Source organism: Pseudoliparis swirei, chromosome 18, assembly GCF_029220125.1.
Source record: "Pseudoliparis swirei isolate HS2019 ecotype Mariana Trench chromosome 18, NWPU_hadal_v1, whole genome shotgun sequence".
Lineage (NCBI taxonomy): Eukaryota > Metazoa > Chordata > Actinopteri > Perciformes > Liparidae > Pseudoliparis > Pseudoliparis swirei.
The window spans coordinates 23,702,538-23,720,090 of NC_079405.1; the positions used below are offsets into that span (position 1 = coordinate 23,702,538).

General features: G+C 43.0%; 1 protein-coding gene across 1 annotated transcript in view; it reads right to left on the bottom strand.

Moving 5' to 3' along the window:
* The window catches only part of cntn4 (contactin 4), a 171,183-nt gene extending 154,818 nt beyond the window's left edge, over nt 1–16,365 (bottom strand). Inside the window, exon 1 of the mRNA XM_056437610.1 lies at nt 16,291–16,365. The gene's annotated coding sequence lies outside the window, so the exon portion shown is untranslated. The remainder of the gene's footprint in view (nt 1–16,290) is intronic.
* Between the last annotated feature and the right edge of the window lie 1,188 nt (nt 16,366–17,553).

Sequence of the window (17,553 nt, forward strand, 5' to 3'; positions counted from 1 at the left end):
TTGCCCTCAACACAGACAATATGATCTCCCCGGGGTGAGGATTAAAACTCTAACGTTTTCAGACAGTCAAGAAGGCAGCTGTGCTCACGGCGTCTCAAAACTACGGAGGCCCTGAAAGTCAAGTTGTCGGAGGAAAAATGTGCCGAGCGGTGTCTCTCTCCTGGAATGCTTTTAAGATGAACCTGATTCTGTTGGGTCATGGTAAATGGTCAACGAACAATGAGCCAGGGTCTCAGTAACGGACAGGTCAAACACAAGGGGCGGCTGTAGCTCAGTGGGGTAAGGGGGGGTCGTCCTGCAACCACAAGGTCGTAGGTTCAATCCCCGCTCTCCCCATTAGTTGCAAGTCGAAGTGTCCTTGAGCAAGGCACTGAACACCCAGTTGCTCCCCAGGTGCATCACTCCATCCTTAATAACTAAGGATGGGTTAAATGCAGAGATACATTGTGTTGCCTGTGTACCTGTACTCTGTGCAATGACAATAGATTGAGGGGGATTCCTCTGGAGTGGACACATGAGGACTTTGGGACTTTGGGCGTCTCTGAAATCGTATAAAAGACGGGGTCTTGCACTGAGAAGGCAGCAGTTATTTTTGACGGTCTTGGGAGAAGGCTCAGGGATTCGGCTCCATTCAGCTGAATGTTTTCATGACTTGTTTGTATTTAGCGCTTGGTTGATTACTTGTAAACTTGTTACTATAATAAAGTGTTATGGGGCAACCATGCTTAGACTACTTTTGATTTCTCACAAGCTAAAGGAACACTAATTTCCACCACACAAGTGAGAAGAAAAAAAGTCTGGTTCTCTGTTTTCTCTATCTGATAAATATTCTCTCGTGTTTATGGCTTCAACACGGGTGGAAAAACAGTTATGCCAATATCATCTTTATAAGTTCGTAATATTATTGTATTAGTTTGTATTTATTTTCAAACAAAAAGTACTGTGAAGAATTTTAAAAGAAAGCCAGTGAAACTCATAGATATGCCCATAGACTGTAGGTTTTTTAATTAAAAGCCAAAAAATAATAAGAATTATTCTTAATATTATTCTTATTAGAAAGAAACAAACGCTAAATATCCATTAAGTACACTCAAATGCAGATTTTTAAGACCACATGTTTCTGAAGCAATTACATGCAAATTGCCCTCCTTTGTATAATCCATATACATGTAAATATGATGTAAATCCTGCTTTTATCAATGAACTATTTCTAGATCGTGCGCCCTGGGAGCGCCAAGTTATACAAATTCAGAGGCGCACGATCAAGCACCGCCAACACTTGAAAAGGAGTGAATAAAAAATATGTTCCCACCTGTTCTAAAGTCATAAAACACAGGAGGGAAAATGATTCAGGTCGGACTTTTTTCTCACTTTCTCACACAGGAAGCTGACGGTATAAATGAAGCCGAGTAAGAAATTTTTTGTTGTGTTCAAAGACTGTCAGTGCTCATGAAGGATTCCAAAAGTAAAACGTTATGACGCGGTGTTGTTGGGGACAAACTACTCACTGAGTTTACAACACAGTCAATATCTTGATGTATTGCATCACGTCCGCTCGAATAAAAACACGAGTTCTTGTAATTTGAGGACAAGTTAGGTGACTGAGAGGCATAAGAATGGTATTTTAAATTAAAGGTTAAGTTTGAACTGTCAAAATAGATATTACATTACATTAAATGTCATCTATATACTGTAAAAATAATAATAAATAGTATTGTAACAAATAAATCGTAATTGAATTGTCACTATTTTTCGCTCATTTAATTTTCCGCCGTATATGTTTTAATATCACAAAACACGTTCACTTTTCATTATGTTTTGGGTGAAAAAAGGTGTAACGTTGACGTCGATACATGTCGTTTTGGATGAAAGCCACATGGATAAAGTTGTACGTGTGCAATGTGACAAATGTGCATTAATTACTTTTTTTTCCTCTCCAAACTTTATCGCAACAGATATATGCGCATACAAATGAACGTGTACATATTAACGCGTTGGGGTTGCTGAATAAAGCGGGGGTGTAAATAGGGCAAAGGGAAGAAGCGAAGAGAGAACACAAGAAAAACAAAACAAAGTTTGAGGAAGTGTCAGAGACCGCCTCTGGAAGAAGCTGAATAGATGTAAGAATTAAAGCAACGCAACCAGTTAAGAAGATGAATCCATCTTTTGCAGAAGTTCACTGGGAAACACGCCGCTTTAATGCGATGTCTCCCGGGTGAAAAATATATTTAGAGTCGAGGCATGTTCCACAACGAACCTCTCGGATAAAAATGTAAAAAACACCATTTTGGGGTGTAATTCCGCAGTTACGTGGAGAGGTGCGGAAGAACAATGTTAACCCGCCCCCGCTGTTATTCCACATAGAGAGCACAAAGTTTGAAAAAAAAACTGCCATAAAGAATGCACCAAACCCACTGATAAACACAGACGAAAAGGAACCTAAAAAACCTGTTTGAGTAGGCCACATTCTCATTAATCTGAGACGCTCTACCTCCCGGCTCAGTCTCCCGTCTCCATCTACATATCTACAGGCCTTTCATCTGCACACGTCGTATAGAGAGTTGTCAGAGTCTGTCTTTGGGTACATCAATGGTGCCAGGCTGTGCCTTCCTCTTAGAGAGCGGGGGGGTTTTATGCATATGATGAAAGTACGCCTTACGAAAGCACCGAGCCCCGTGCCCATTAGGCTAATGCATGTTGCGTCTGCTGACGTCTTTTAACACGTCGCACCAGCGCTGTGATGGATGAAATTAGTAGAAAACATTTGGTGTGACGTACAAGGGGGGCACGACAGGCACAAAAGCAGAGCTCTGTTTTGTGGACATTCATAAACACACAGTGTATCATATTCATAATCATAATAATGTACACTTTATTGAAGTTCCTCTCTGCGTTTGACCCAACCTTAGTTATAAAGTGAAGCGCCCGGGGAGCGACTGCGGGGTTCAGTGTCTTGCTCTAGGAAACATCGACATGCAACTAATGGGGAGAGCGGAAAGTAGAAGTGTGTATATATATATATACCCCTTGCAATTTAAACAAGAAGCTAAGAGCCAAGTTTTGCAATAAAAGCTCTTTTACAGAACAATAAATATGGTAAATCTCGCTGCCAGCCGAGCACAACACTACCCACAATGATCTGCTGTGTTGCTCAGTCCACACAGCAATATGTATTGCAATGCACACGCTGGGAATAACGTAGACACGATGTATGTATTTATTCGTTATGTTTGATAAGAAAAACAGACAACATGCAAGTCACTTTTTTTGTTTGTATATGATGTGAAGTCTCCAAGTAGAGAGGATTGTTGTGTGCTGTATAGATTGTCGAGCCCTCTCAGGCACATTTGTGATTACGGCTATACAAATCACATTTATATTGAATTGAGTCACTTTCGCTCCAACGGGAGTCAATCCTGTTTCCAAATCAACTATTGACACGTTAAAAGGTGCTGTGCATAGAATATATATATATATATATAGGCATATATATATATTAATACATTCATTTAATAAGACGCCTTTCAAGGCACTCAAAGTTGCCTCCACACGGCTCTCAACATGGCGACCGCTGAGTCGGCAGCTAGCGGCTAACAGTTTCGCTCACAGCCGTCACTATAGCGGCTTATTGAAGACGCGCAATGAGTAATAATAATCCATAAAGTGCTTTTTAAAAGGTTCTCAAAGATACTTTACATGTTACATTCATACACCGTAGACACAGCTACGGGGAGCAATTAAGGGTCAAGTGTCTTGCTCAAGGACACATCGTGTAACAGTTTAGCTTCCTTTTTGTAATAGTTGTTTTCATCCTGTCACACCATCTCGTAGTCCAACTCCCCTCACCTGCCTCTGATCACCTCGTTAGTCCCTCATTCCCTTCACCTGGTCCTCACGCCCTTCTCACCTGCAGCCCAACCCCTCATTAGTCCCTCACTATTTAGCTCCCTCACTTCCACTTGTCCTCTGCCAGATTGTCTTGTGTTTTCGTGCCAAGTTCTCTAGTGTTATTAGAGTATATTCTTGACCTGCCTGCCCTGACCTCTCTCTGATTCTCTGCCCCTTTTTGGACTTGTTTGCTTCTTTTACTGATCTCCCGGTTTTGACCCAGCCTGTTTCCAACCAAAGACAGTCATCTTTGTTACTCCTGTCTGAGTCATGCTTTTGGGTCCACTCTAATAGCGTCGTGACACATCGGCTATTGAACCGTCAACCCTGATTGAAAGACATACCTGCTAACCACTGACCCACAGTCACCCCTAGCTTAGAATAGAGTAGAAGGACAGGCAGTTAGGCCGTCCAATCAAACCATCGGGTCGAATGAAAGGATTTACAGACGCGTAATTGTATTTTCGTCAGAGCATTGTATTTGATAATTGCTGTCGGGACATTAAGAGAATTCCAATAAATAACGTAAAAAAAAGGTTTGTAAAATCCATCACCTGGCTTAGGTTTTCCAAGATGGCGGCGCGCATGTACGCAGCAGCTCGGCACTACCGTGCTGCGGGCAGAACAAAATACATAATACCACGAAACTTTTAAGCCATTGAAACCTGTGTTTTATGTTTATTCCTATTTATTTTGAAATGTCTTGTTTTAAATTAGAATGTCCTGTCTTCATGTTTTTACCCGTTTCTGCTGTACTGACCGAGTTGCCAACTTAAGTTCATTGTAAGTTTTTACAATGACGATAAACTTCATTAAACTAGATGTAATGCAGTAACGCATTGAGCTGTAACCGAGTGGCGTGCTGCAGCCTCGTCAGGGGGGTGAATCTCGTTAGAGGGCCCTGCTCACACTCATAGAACTGGAGTTACTGTTACTTCTCTGGTGTTAAGAGTCTGCTCCTGCGGTACCGGAGTCTTTGCTCGGCTCCCTCCACCTCCTTCCCCAACTCGACCTGATAAAGCACCCGGGCAGCTAAAGATAACACACTGCCTCACAAACTCGCTCTTGCCTATTGCCGCCGTAATCTATTTAGCTGCTTGATGCCGGGGAAAATTGGAAGTTGATCTACGTTCTGGATACACAGAGCATATGCAGCTGTGCCTTGTTAACGAAAGGCACAGGACAGAGTTCACAGGGCTTACTCGCGGCTCGTGGTGGGACACACATCGTGACACATTCCTATCGCGCACTCATTTACAAGAACCACGTTTGGAGGCATTTTACAAGCAAAAGCAGAAGATGACTAAAGGACAATTAAAAGAAAGTTGACGCTCTTTCTGCAAGGATTTATCCTAATGCTATAAACCACTATTATAAATATATATTTCTATATATATATTTCTAAATATATATATATATTTCTACATATTTTTATATACATATAAATAGATATTTCTACATATATATATATATAAAGAAATACATATATATTTCTCTCTCTATATATATATATATAAATATATATACATATATATAAATTTCTCTCTATATATATATATCAAACATAGAATATACTGCAACTGCCTTTGGCAAAGGGGAAATGATTGATGATGCTTCATGGTCTAAGGGGGGGGGAGATAATCAACGTCGGTAACAAATTACCAGAAAATTAAAAGATATACACTTTTGCCTACACAGCCAACAGCTTAATTTAATGCTTCATGTGCAAATTACATTACACGTCATTTAGCTGACGCTTTTATCAAAAGCGACTTGCAATCCTGTTACATTCATTCACCGTGGACGTAGCTACAGGGAGCAATTCAGGGTTAAGTGTCTTGCTCAAGGACACATCGACTAGGGCGGGGATTGAACCTCAAACCCCCTGATTGAAAGACGGACATGCTACCCACTGACCCACAGTCGCCCCAAATCAATGACAAAAACCACCAAACACATGATTATTTTTTTGGTCATGACACAGTAGTCGCAAGGTTATTCTGAAAAAAAGAATAGGAATTTGTAGAAAACGTATTCATGACAAAGTATTCCCATCAATAGAAACTGACTGCTGTAAAGCTTTTGAGCAAAGCAAGTAATCCATCTTTTTTTTTTTTAAATACCTAATTTTAATATTTGGTAGCAGAGATTAAAGAAACAACCCTACTTTGTTCTCATCGAGAACTATGCACCATGTATGCACCGAGAGAACAGTCCAGAATCGATGCATTGCAAACGATTGGTCCAAGAGGAAACCGATCCCTCTGTGCAAGAGGTGCAGAATCGCACCTTGAATTAAATTAGCTCGGGAGGAGATAACACGTTTTGGTTAATGTACTGCACCGGTCCAACGGGATCTGTCGTACAATGTTCATTGATATCAGGTCGGCGAGCCGAGCAGAACCAGCGGTGGTCGAAGGGACAGTTCGGCTCTAATAGCGGAGTATCTGCCAGGGTGGGGTTCTAACATCTGTGAAGGAGGCGGCCGCAGCGCCGTGTAGTTGGGAAGTTATTTCAAGTAAATGTGTCTCACATTCGCTAACTCCTTTTTTGCTTTTAATAGCTTTTGAAGGAAATGCGATCCATGCTCACCCGCTGAGCCAGAAGCACAAAAGTGTTATTTTGGACCCGCTCTGAAAGCAAAATGCCTCACAGCAATTCCTCACCAGATATTATCAGGAGAACGGAATTCAAAGTGAGCATTTTTCCACATGCTAATGTTTCTGCGTTTGAGAAGAGCGTGGAAATGTGATGCAGAGAGTGATCTCTAAAATCTGTACAACGCTGACGGCTATTTGATCAAACACTTTGTGTTTTACTGACGAGATATTTATTTTACATCATCGTAAGTAACTGTTTGGGAAAAGGCAGGCAATTTCAGACGGGAAAAAGTGATTGGATGAACCATCTGTCCATCAAACTCTTGCCGGGGTCAGTCGGGAGAAGAGCGAAAACCTTAAGTGTCGCTCTTCGCACTTATTTCAAGGAAGAAATCCACTTCTTCTCTGATTCCGATAAGACTGATGCTATTGCCGCATCTACGCTAGCATCTTCCACTGTTGTCGAGGACCTCTCTGTGTCGTCTCGCACACGCCTAAGCCCCGCCCCTAGCCCGACGAGAGCAAATGTGACCCGGCGGTTCTCGGAATCCAGCTTCCGTGCAAGGCACGTGAAACAAAGCAAAGACTGAGAGGCTGTGAATGTCATGGGTAACTATATTTTTACTACAAATAATTGCTCAGTTATTTTCCTCCCAATCGACCAACGTATTCATCGTGTCAGCGCCATACACCCTTTCCCTTCAGTGAGCGGCTTCTATCTCGGCTGCGATCATCAAACCTGAGCACATTTAATTAAAAAATACTGTAGTAGTTGCAGCTCAGATCTTCTGCAGACGCTGAGCAACATGCAGCGTGAGCTGAGATACCAGATTACAACGTCTCTATGGGAAACATAACATCAGAACAGTTCTACAAGGACTTGTGTGCATTTAGTCTCACAAGGGAAATCTCCGTGATTTCCTCTTTGATCTCCATTTGGAGTTGTGGTTCAGGAACACATTTATAGCCTCGACGTTAGCCGCGCACTACACGTTAGCCGCTCACTACAGCAAACCCTCTTTTCCCTTTCAATAAAACTCACAACAATGTAATTAAATAAGCTCCGTGACCAAACCCGGTAGCTAACAACGTTAGCACCGTGCTCGCTGTCCTCCGCGGCTCTCGTCACATTCTGAGAATGTACGTGATTGAAATAAGATAGTCCCGGTAAGAAGGGCTGATCATGTTTGTGTTTAGGCGTTTTAGTGCCCAAAACAAATAACTAACATCAATTTATTCAATGCAAAAAAAATTAACAAAAAAAGAAATACCCTGACAGGTTGTTTTTACAAGCAGCTTATTACGAGCGTAGTTTACGTTAATTGTCATGCAACGTAGTATTTCTGACCGCAGCAAAGGAGGAAGTCGGGTGACGTAGAATGAACAAACACAGGACTTTAACCCGGGAGACTTTTGGTTTCACATGGGACACAAATAGACTTATTTTTACTTGCATACTTATATAACGTACAAACCATATTTTCCTCAACCTAACCAAGTATTTATACTTTATTTTTGTCGTATTATATGCCTGTGCATCTATGTGTAGAGTACACACACTTTCTTTTTTATATGCATATCAAGAAAATGAAAAATAACATTTGATCTAAAAAAACAACAAATAACCAGGTAGTTTTGTTGCATACCCCAAATGGCGACCTCGTCACAACGTTAAACACAGGTCTACACCTAGGACTGTTAATCTCCTGCCACCAGTCAAGTGTGGTTATTTTCCAGTACCAGTCATGAGGTTAGAACTATCCACCACTCATTGTTTTGAATAGAACTTTTGTATTCATAATTCATGCATTGTTATTAGAAGGTTTTAAAAAGCTGGTATCCAGAAGGTTTGTTCAATCAATGTGCCTCCCACATCACTGCCGATGTGGGTGGCACATCCAGACAGCTCACAAGTGGAGAGAGGCTGTATCTTCCTGCCACATCTCCAGCGCTGGTCCAAGAAAAAATATTAACTTGAGCTTAAGCTCAGGGGATTTATTTTTTTACAACTTTTGACACTGCAGACAAAGCACACTCATGTGCAGCTTTTTCAAGATTTTGATCTGGAAAGCTTTTTCTTACTTATTCCAGGTCATTTCAGGATAACTCCAAATACAGGTTAGCGTTTTTCCTTTTTCTTTTCCACTTCATTACATTACTTGTCATTTAGCTGACGCTTTTATCCAAAGTGACTTACAATCCTGTTACATTCATACACTGGAGACGCAGCTACAGGGAGCAATTCAGGGTTAAGTGTCTTGCTCAAGGACACATCGACTAGGGCGGGGAGTGAACCTCCAACCCCCTGATTGAAAGACTGACCTGCTCACCACTGACCCATAGTCACCCATCAATTTTTTTTTTAAAGACACACCAACAAATGTCACTGAAAATGTGTCATTGTTAAAAATAACAATACAAACACAGTGTGCTGACTGAAATTTACATACCATACATTACATTATTAGTTCTGGTATAGTTGTTCACCTCTGTTATCATATATGATGTTTCTAGCTTGAGCAAAACAGAAGACATAATGACCACGACAAGGCTAACGAGAGTGGGCTTTCTTGGCCTTCTAAATATATGAACATGTGATTATTTGCCACAGAGTAACACCATTTTGTTGATAATTGGAAGTGCAGTTCTTATCTTATTAAACATTAATAGAGGTCTACTCCACAGCCTATTCAAAAAGGTATTATCCTGTCTGTTTTTCTTATTCTCCTTGGTTTAAATGGATGAACCAAAGAACAGAACGTTGATAGAATGACTAAGGTATCACATTCCTCTGAAACAGTCTGCTAAACAAACAGGGCCTCTCGGGAATGCCTAATTATTTCGTCTGAGAAACAGATGAGATGAGATTTTGAATACGTTGTCCAAACCTAACGTCGCATGAGTGGGTCATCTTCCTTGATGTAGGAATGCTCATTAGAGTATGAACAAAACAGGCCTTTAAAACGGGACTTCGATCAGCGGGAGAGCGATGTGGCATCTGTGATCTGGACTTGCATTCTAACAATTAAAAAAGCGTCCGCTGAGCAGCACCAGCGACATGTGTCCACTAATCGGCATGTTCCCAAATTTGGATTCGGAATCCGTGTCGCAGCAAGAAATTCATCTGATATGCCAGTGTTTGTAAATCAGAAATAGACTCATCATTTAACACTGGCTGATAAGTCAATTATTCAAAGCCATTTTGTGAATGTCCAGATATAACGGACGAATAGTCACCACGAATAGTCACCTGTTTGATCTTAGGCGCCGTCACAGTGGCGGATAGTTGTTATAAAACAAAGGATAATTCCATTCTAGCGCTGCCCAATGACTCAGCATGTGTGTATATATATATATATATAAAAACATGCTTAATGCTATCAAGCCAATTCCCGCCCCCCAACTGTAGACTGGCCAATCATTGAATAGCATCAGGCAGCTTTGACCAGGTTGCGTCAACTATCCAGCTGTGTTTCATAGACTCAAGCAGCGAGTAGCAGCAGGGGGTGGGACTTAGCGAATGGTCAATTACTTGTTTTCTCCAGATGAAGCAATATACAGACCATTTGATCAATACAGACCATTTGATCAATATCAGCCTGGTAATAATATTGTTTAAAGAAATTGGTAAAGTAGACTAATTTGCACGATCCCAACTTGTGGACCCTTTGGAGCAGCATCTAGGCGCCTCTGAATGCTGAATAACAGCAACCGGAGGAAGTGGACGTCACCCATTGGTTTCAGGACTACATTTTTAAAGGTTCCAGTTGGCTTTTCGGTGGTCTCAATCGGGGTTTTTGTCTGTCAGTGTCTTGGGTTTCTTTGCATCCAGAAATAAGAGAGGAGGGTGGCGCTAAGTACAAGCAAACCAAAATAAGACTTTTTTAGGTGACTAAAACTTTCCTCGACAAATATTTTTTTAAACGGGTCAGCAGGCACGATACGGCCGCTCTCGTTTCATGCTCAATGGTGAGCTTTTGTTTTGAAGGGCAACAGCAGAAAATGAGGCGAATCTCGCATGCACAAATATAACCTGTTAACACCGCAACATGTACACAAATGCACAGGCATTTCACCATGTATTTATTTATGACTTAGTTTTATGTCCGTGTACTTTTGTAATATGTGAAGTTCTCAATAAAGATCTTTCTGCATTTCCCCCTGCATCCCACAAGAGGCGCCCCCCACAGTTTGAGAACCACTGCCCTGCTTTATGGTCTATTTGACTCTAAATGGACCATTATTTACTAAATGAACATCATGCTGTATTGAAGAAGAGTTGAAACTAGAGATTGAGACCATAAACTCGTGTTTACTGAGGTAATAAATCAGGTGAGACTTAAGGCACCTCCCCATTGGCTCCACTTTTCAGACCCAGAGGTTGCTGCCTGGGCGAGCTCCAAAATATCTGCATCCTACATTTCCCGTAATGCAACATAGCATAGACGATCAGCCACCCCACTCCAAAAATGCATAATTCTTTCGCACTAAAAATCGGGATGATGATGACGTCATCATCAGGGTGCACTTTTTGGACTGCATGAAGTAATTGAACATTAATTGACAGTTCCACCGCTGCCATAAGTACACAATGCTCACACTATGACAGTGTATGACTGTCTTTTGTTCAGAGAAAAAGATTCAAGAAAAATCCCTTTGTTATTTAAATAAAACATTACTTGACAGAAATAACTTGAGAAAACTTGTGTGTCTACACCACCGTGGATAATATGACCTCGGTACTGCCTTCATTTCCATTTCTTGTCCTAATTTCCTCCTTTTTTAAAAACTTGAAATAACCCTCTTATTCTTTTAACATCATTTGTTTCATTGCGCAAGTTAGTACCCAGACCTTTTTTAACCTCCACAAGATGAACAGATGTTGTAGTTTTAGAAGAAATTCAAAGAATTAGCGCTTTCGGTGCGTTATAAAGTGTAATTTTGTCAAGGTTTCATCAGCATCATATAATGCTATTTGGCAATACGGCATTGTTATTGCCTTTTGTTTCTTTATTGATGTGTATCTGTATTTAGGCCGATTCTCACACATCTGCCGAGATCGGAGAGCACTTTTGGTCAACTCCTGATGTTTTGAAATGTGCTACATAATTAAACATCATTCCATTATCCAAACCGCTGATCCCATTCAGGGTTGCTAGGAGCCGATCCCAGCTGACATTGGGAGAAGGCAGGATCCCCCCCATGACAGGTTGCCAGTTTATCGCAGGGCACATATAGAGACAGGCAACCATTCATGCTCACGTTCCCAAAAGGACCAGACGGGATTGAACCCGGGGCCCTCTGGCTGTGAGGGGACAGTGCGAGCCACTACACCACTATGCTGACCAAAACTTAATGTATGGGCTTCAATTCATTATGTCAGAAAACATTTAAACTAGGGAGGATGCTACTACAGGGTTCATACACATGTTGACAAATGGATTTCCAGGACTTTAAACCAAATTTCCAAAACCAAACATTTTGTGAAATCTCAGTGTATACACTAGTAAACCTTTAATGACACACATGAATGAGAGACAATAGTTTGAAGAATAACTATGTATATACATGTTTATTCTTTGAATCAAAACTGCGTAAATCAACATATGAATATAACAAATGTCCATGACTTTTCCAACACTTTGAGGATGAAATTTTTTTTCCAGGACTTTTCAGGTATGGAAATAACCTTTTTCAAATGCCGTGACGTTTCCAGGTTTTCCTAAATTGAAAGAAAATGTCTGAAACACATGTGGACCAAAACAATAATCCAGTATTTGAAAGCATAGAAAATTCTCCCCCAAAAAACGAAAAAAGATCCAACCCCAAAAACAATCTTGTCTTGTGTAAAGGCCTCGTCGTGTCGTTAATCGACGGATGACAACAGAAAGCCAACATGGTGTTCTAGTTTGTAACATTGAGTCCTTTGATCTCGATTCAGACGGAGAAATGAACGATGCCCTGTGGGGGATGTGGGGGGGGGGGGGGATGCAGTTTGATCAGCTGCTTATATTGCACTAAACGAGGGAAGAAAGATGACGAGCCACACCCCGGCGGGGCACAATACCCCCCCCCCAGAGTATGCGGCGTGTCTTTGTGCATCTTCGGCTGTAAGTCGGGGTGTATCGTCAAGACGATGCCCGAGAACCCACTCTCATCCGGAGAATGCTTGGAAAGAAGATGTTTGCCCGGGCCTTATGTAAGCACATTAAATAATGCAGCACTCCGGGTGCTCAGATCCCCTCCCTGCCCCCCACCACCACCACTACTGAAGTTGGTGGCTGCTGTGTGTGTGTGTGTGTGTGTGTGTGTGGCGCTCTGCTCTTACTAAGCACTCAATTTAAGGCTGATCCCGAGGAGAGGCGGCGCGCAACAACTATGTTTGAATTATGAATCGTCGGGCCCGGCTCAGGCAGTCTGTTGAAGACTCACCCCAAAGGACCGTGGCGGGCGGCGCCTTGAAATCAAAAAGGCGCAGAAGTGGCAGAGCGTTGCGAGAAAAGAAAGAAGAAAAGAAAAAAGAAAACGGAGCAAGAGGAATTATTTCCAATGTGATTGGATTACAAATGGGGGCATTTGCAGAACCAATGAGACTGGATAAATGGAACAGGAAACGGGAGCTGTCTCCATGATCCGTCTCGGCTCTTATCCTCCTTCAATCTAAATATTAAAAATTAACAAGAGAGAGATGGGACTCGGGGTAAACAGCGCCGATGGAGCCGCCGCTGTATTTTAAGTCAAGTGTGCTTATTCCTGACAAGTTGGCGTCAGGCCTCCCAATGCACACGAGCTCTTCTGATGGCGACGATGGGGCGTTTATGTCTTTTTTGTCGTGTGAATCATAATCCTAGCAAGTGGAAGATTGGGTTTAAATCCTTTATCTGCATGCACAGTCTGCTCTGGACAGGAAACCCAAAGAGAAACAGCATTTTGGAGAGATTTCTTGTTTTTCTACCATATGCGGTTCCTAAAAATCCATCTTCTCCGTATCTGCTACTGGAATGCGGCCTAATTATACCCATTGTGTCTTTTCCATTGTTTTGGCAAAGGAATCAACGTGAAACCTTTTTCCTCGCCGCTCGCAGCTCCAGCTTGTCAAACAACTCCGCGACGGCGGATTCGAGCGAGTAATGCACGGCACACATAAAACCGCACGGCACTCCGGTGAAGTGGTATCTGGGGTCTGCAGCTTTCTCGTCCGTGCTGTTTACTTGTAAAATTCAGCAGTGAGGCAACAAAAAAGAAAAGAAAAGCAGCCGTGCTAAACAATTGACACCACGCATTAGTTTGTGTGTTTGCTGCTCGGTGTTTACCCCCGGAAAGTGATATCTAACCAGATCTGCAAGGTGCTCGGATTAATACACACACACACACTTCAGTGGTATGTATCTATGAGAGTGGGCGCGAGGATGATGCATCCTGGACAGCAGGGGAAGAAGAAAGAAAATGATGTTTGCATTTCGGATCTTATTTCATAATAAGAAAAGAACGTTGAATTAGGGTTGCGACAAGCGGTTATTCATAGTATATAAATCTGCCCATTAGTTTCTCTGTTAATCGATTAGTCAATTTGTCTTAAAATGTCATGAATGAGTCGTGAAAAATGGCCATCATGGTTTCCCAGAGGAAGAAAAAAAAATCAAAGAAATAATCAATGAGTAGTTAATATGATTGACGAAATGTAAAGTGAAAATCTCTAAAAATGACTAATTCATAAAAAACAGCTGCTTATTGAGTTGCCGATGACCGAATAGTCCATGTATTGGATTCTGAAACTCTTGGTAGTCCGTCTATTGCTCAAGTCTTGGGCTTCAATATTTCTCACTTCATTTAAGCTGCGGACACAAATGCAAAGAGGGGAATATTGACTTCACCCAGGACACTAACAGCTGTCCCTGGGTGAAAGCCCCGTGTTTGTTTGACCCAACCCTCCACTCTCTTTCGTGGACGTCCCCAGACCGTCAGTAAAAACGTATTCGTCAACGTAATTCACGAAGCAGTTTCGTTGTGTGCAGATGTAATTCTTAAGGGACGGGGCTTCGTTAATTTGAGAGGGATAAAAACACTAAACGCAAAAAAAGAGCTTCGGAACTATTGATCCACAGAAGTAGTCATATTTTCTCCAAACAGTAGTTACACGGCCCAACGAGGTAGAAGAGGTAGAAGATAGCAGGAAGAAGAAAAAGCAACAAGTGGCATATTGCCCCCTCCCGTTGTACAGTTCAAATAACTACCATGATTAATATGAAGTTTCCATGTGGCTGCAATGACATCAGAAGAAGAGCACATGGAAACAACCACACACACACACACACACACATACGCTCGTTACTATATTCCTTGAGCTACAGCTTTTCCTGGAGAGTCATGAAAAAAGAATGACCTTGACGACACATTTCTTCGGAGTACCTCGAGCAGAAAAAAGAGACGAAGAAAAAAACGCCCGATCAAATTTTCATGACGCGCCTCCTCTAAAAGCAGCAGATACTTTAAGTGTCGCTCGTGACGTTCGGCGTCTCGGGCCTCCGGGACGCCTTCGGCTCAAGCCCGTAGTACCTGTCTGAGTCTTTACTTGCTCCATATTCTTTTTTCTTTTTTTTGGATATCTTAAATATTGACTTTGAAATCTGAAGAGCCCCGCGCTCTCACGTCTCAGGCTTTTGGGGAAGGGGAGGACTATCGTCTCTCGTGTATTTCATAAAACCAAGACTTCTCGTTTCCCTCCGCCAACCTTCAATCCATCCCTTGTCGAGACCCACGAGAAGCCAACAGGCACAGGTATCACTCGCATGCCCCCCCCCCACCCCGGACACAGACTTCACGGCGTGTTAGGCGATGCGTGTCGTAATTATTTTGCCGTCAGATGGGAGCTGGTTTGCAGCACCATGGCGCCGGTCTGACAGGTGTTACCGTCGCCCCAACTGGGCACCCCACCCCCCTCACCCCCACCCCACCAGCTTGTTATTTCATGTTTCCAGAGGAGTGATTAAGAATAAATAAGCAAATAGAGCTGTTGTATTGGCAGCACAGATGCTCGTATCTATTAAACATATTAAAAGCAGGCTTATGTAGCGGTCTGCATGGCCAGGCCGCTGGGGGGGGGGGGGGGCAAACACTGTAGGCTCTCTACTCATTGGGTAGTTGAGTGACTTGAGAGCTGTACAGAAGAAGAAAAACACCACCATGAGAGCAGTAGTGGCGTGAATAGATCAAGGTGGGCCGACCGGGGATGGAATATTGAAAGATGAATATGGCTTGTGTGTGTGTGTGTTTCTGTGTTAGATTGCCCGGTTTCTCGAGGACTTGACGGCTGCACACACACACACACACACGCACACACACACAGTCTATAGGTGGTGAGCAGCAGCAGCAGCATCTTAATCAACCAAAATCCGCAGGGATTATTTATGGGAGGGTCAGCTCACCAGGATTACTAAACATCTGCACAGATCATGCTCTCTATCTCGCACCGACGCGCGCGCGCGCACACACACACACACACACTGACGGATTACTTCGCTTCCATCATGATAGTCCCACAACAAAGTGGACGCAAGCAAATGAGATCAGCACGAGGGTGAAATTCAGAGAAGGCAATCCCGTTTTCTACTGCCCCCCCCCTCCCTCCCTCCCCCTCTCCATCCCCCCTTCATACAGCCTCAAGGTCTTAAACGTGATATGTCAAAAGTTAGGGTGGAGGCTGGGTCGTGCTGGAGCTGATGGAGATGGAACTTGAGGTGCCGAAGTTGCTATATAGAAAACACACATACACATATAGTAATGGTGATGATACACGTCTTACCTGTGCTCGCGGCAGCGATGTTTCTCCGAAGAATTCACAGTCTGAGATTAATCCGGTTTTTTTCTTCTTCTTCCCACTAAACACAATTCTGCTGCTCAGACATGTGTCGAGTCGCGGCGGCGACGCTCCCGGCCACTAACAAACACCCACCTCCCTCCCCAAAAGGAAAAGAAAAAAGAGGAACAAAATGTATAAAATATCCGTCTGACTGGTGCGCGCAGAAGATGTGTGTGTGTGTGTGCAGTTCTTCTTCTTCTTCTTTTGTGTTTGCGTTACATTCGCAGGGCTGGGCCACTCCGTGCTGCTCCGTGCGGCTCCGCTACTGGAACTCCTCCATCCCTGCCTCTCTTTCTGTCTTTCTCTCTCTCTTCTTCTCTCTCTCTCTCTTTATCTCTCTCTCTTTGTGTGTGTCAGAAGCACAAGTAGCCTAGCTCACAGCGCGGCGTCTCGCGGGTTGCTTCCTGGAAAGTGAAACCGTGGTGCGCTCACTCACTCCGGTGCGTCAAGTGTGTCTCTCTCTCTCTCTCCCCCTCTCACACACTGTTTCTCTCTCTCACACTGTTTCTCTCTCTCTCTCTCTCTCTCTCCCTCCCTCCGTCCTCGAACGGTGCTGGAGCGGGACCCAAGAGCACGCGATTGTCGGAGAAAGAGAGAGAGAGAGAGCGCGCGCGCGCGAGACAGCGAGAGAGAGATAGAGATACAGAGAGAGAGACAACGCTGTCTTGCCCGTCCTTGGGGCTCCGGTTATCCAAGCGGAACGGACTCCTTTCTTTCCGAGTCCTGCTCCTACTCCTACTCCTGATACTCCTTCTCCTGATACTCCTGATACTTCTGATCCTCCTACTCCTGATACTCCTTCTCCTGATCCTCCTACTCCTGATACTCCTACTCCTGATACTCCTGATACTCCTACTCCTGATACTCCTTCTCCTGATCCTCCTACTCCTGATACTCCTACTCCTGATACTCCTGTTACTCCTACTCCTGTGCTGTTGTCGCTGTATTCTGGGCATTGAACCTCCTTAACGAGCACATGTGGGAAGGAGGAGAGGTGACACGCTTCCAGACAGTCTCGTAGACACCGTGTAAACAGCAGTTACAGAGATTGGTTTCTTAGCAGAGTGTACTGTTGACAATACATTCTCCAGCACCTTATTCTCCAAGGAATAGACAGTTGTTGTATTTAGCAGATTTAAATGGAGGAAATATAATTTTTTTGTAAAAACTGAAAAAGAGCACAAAACACATGCCTTTGTAAGTACA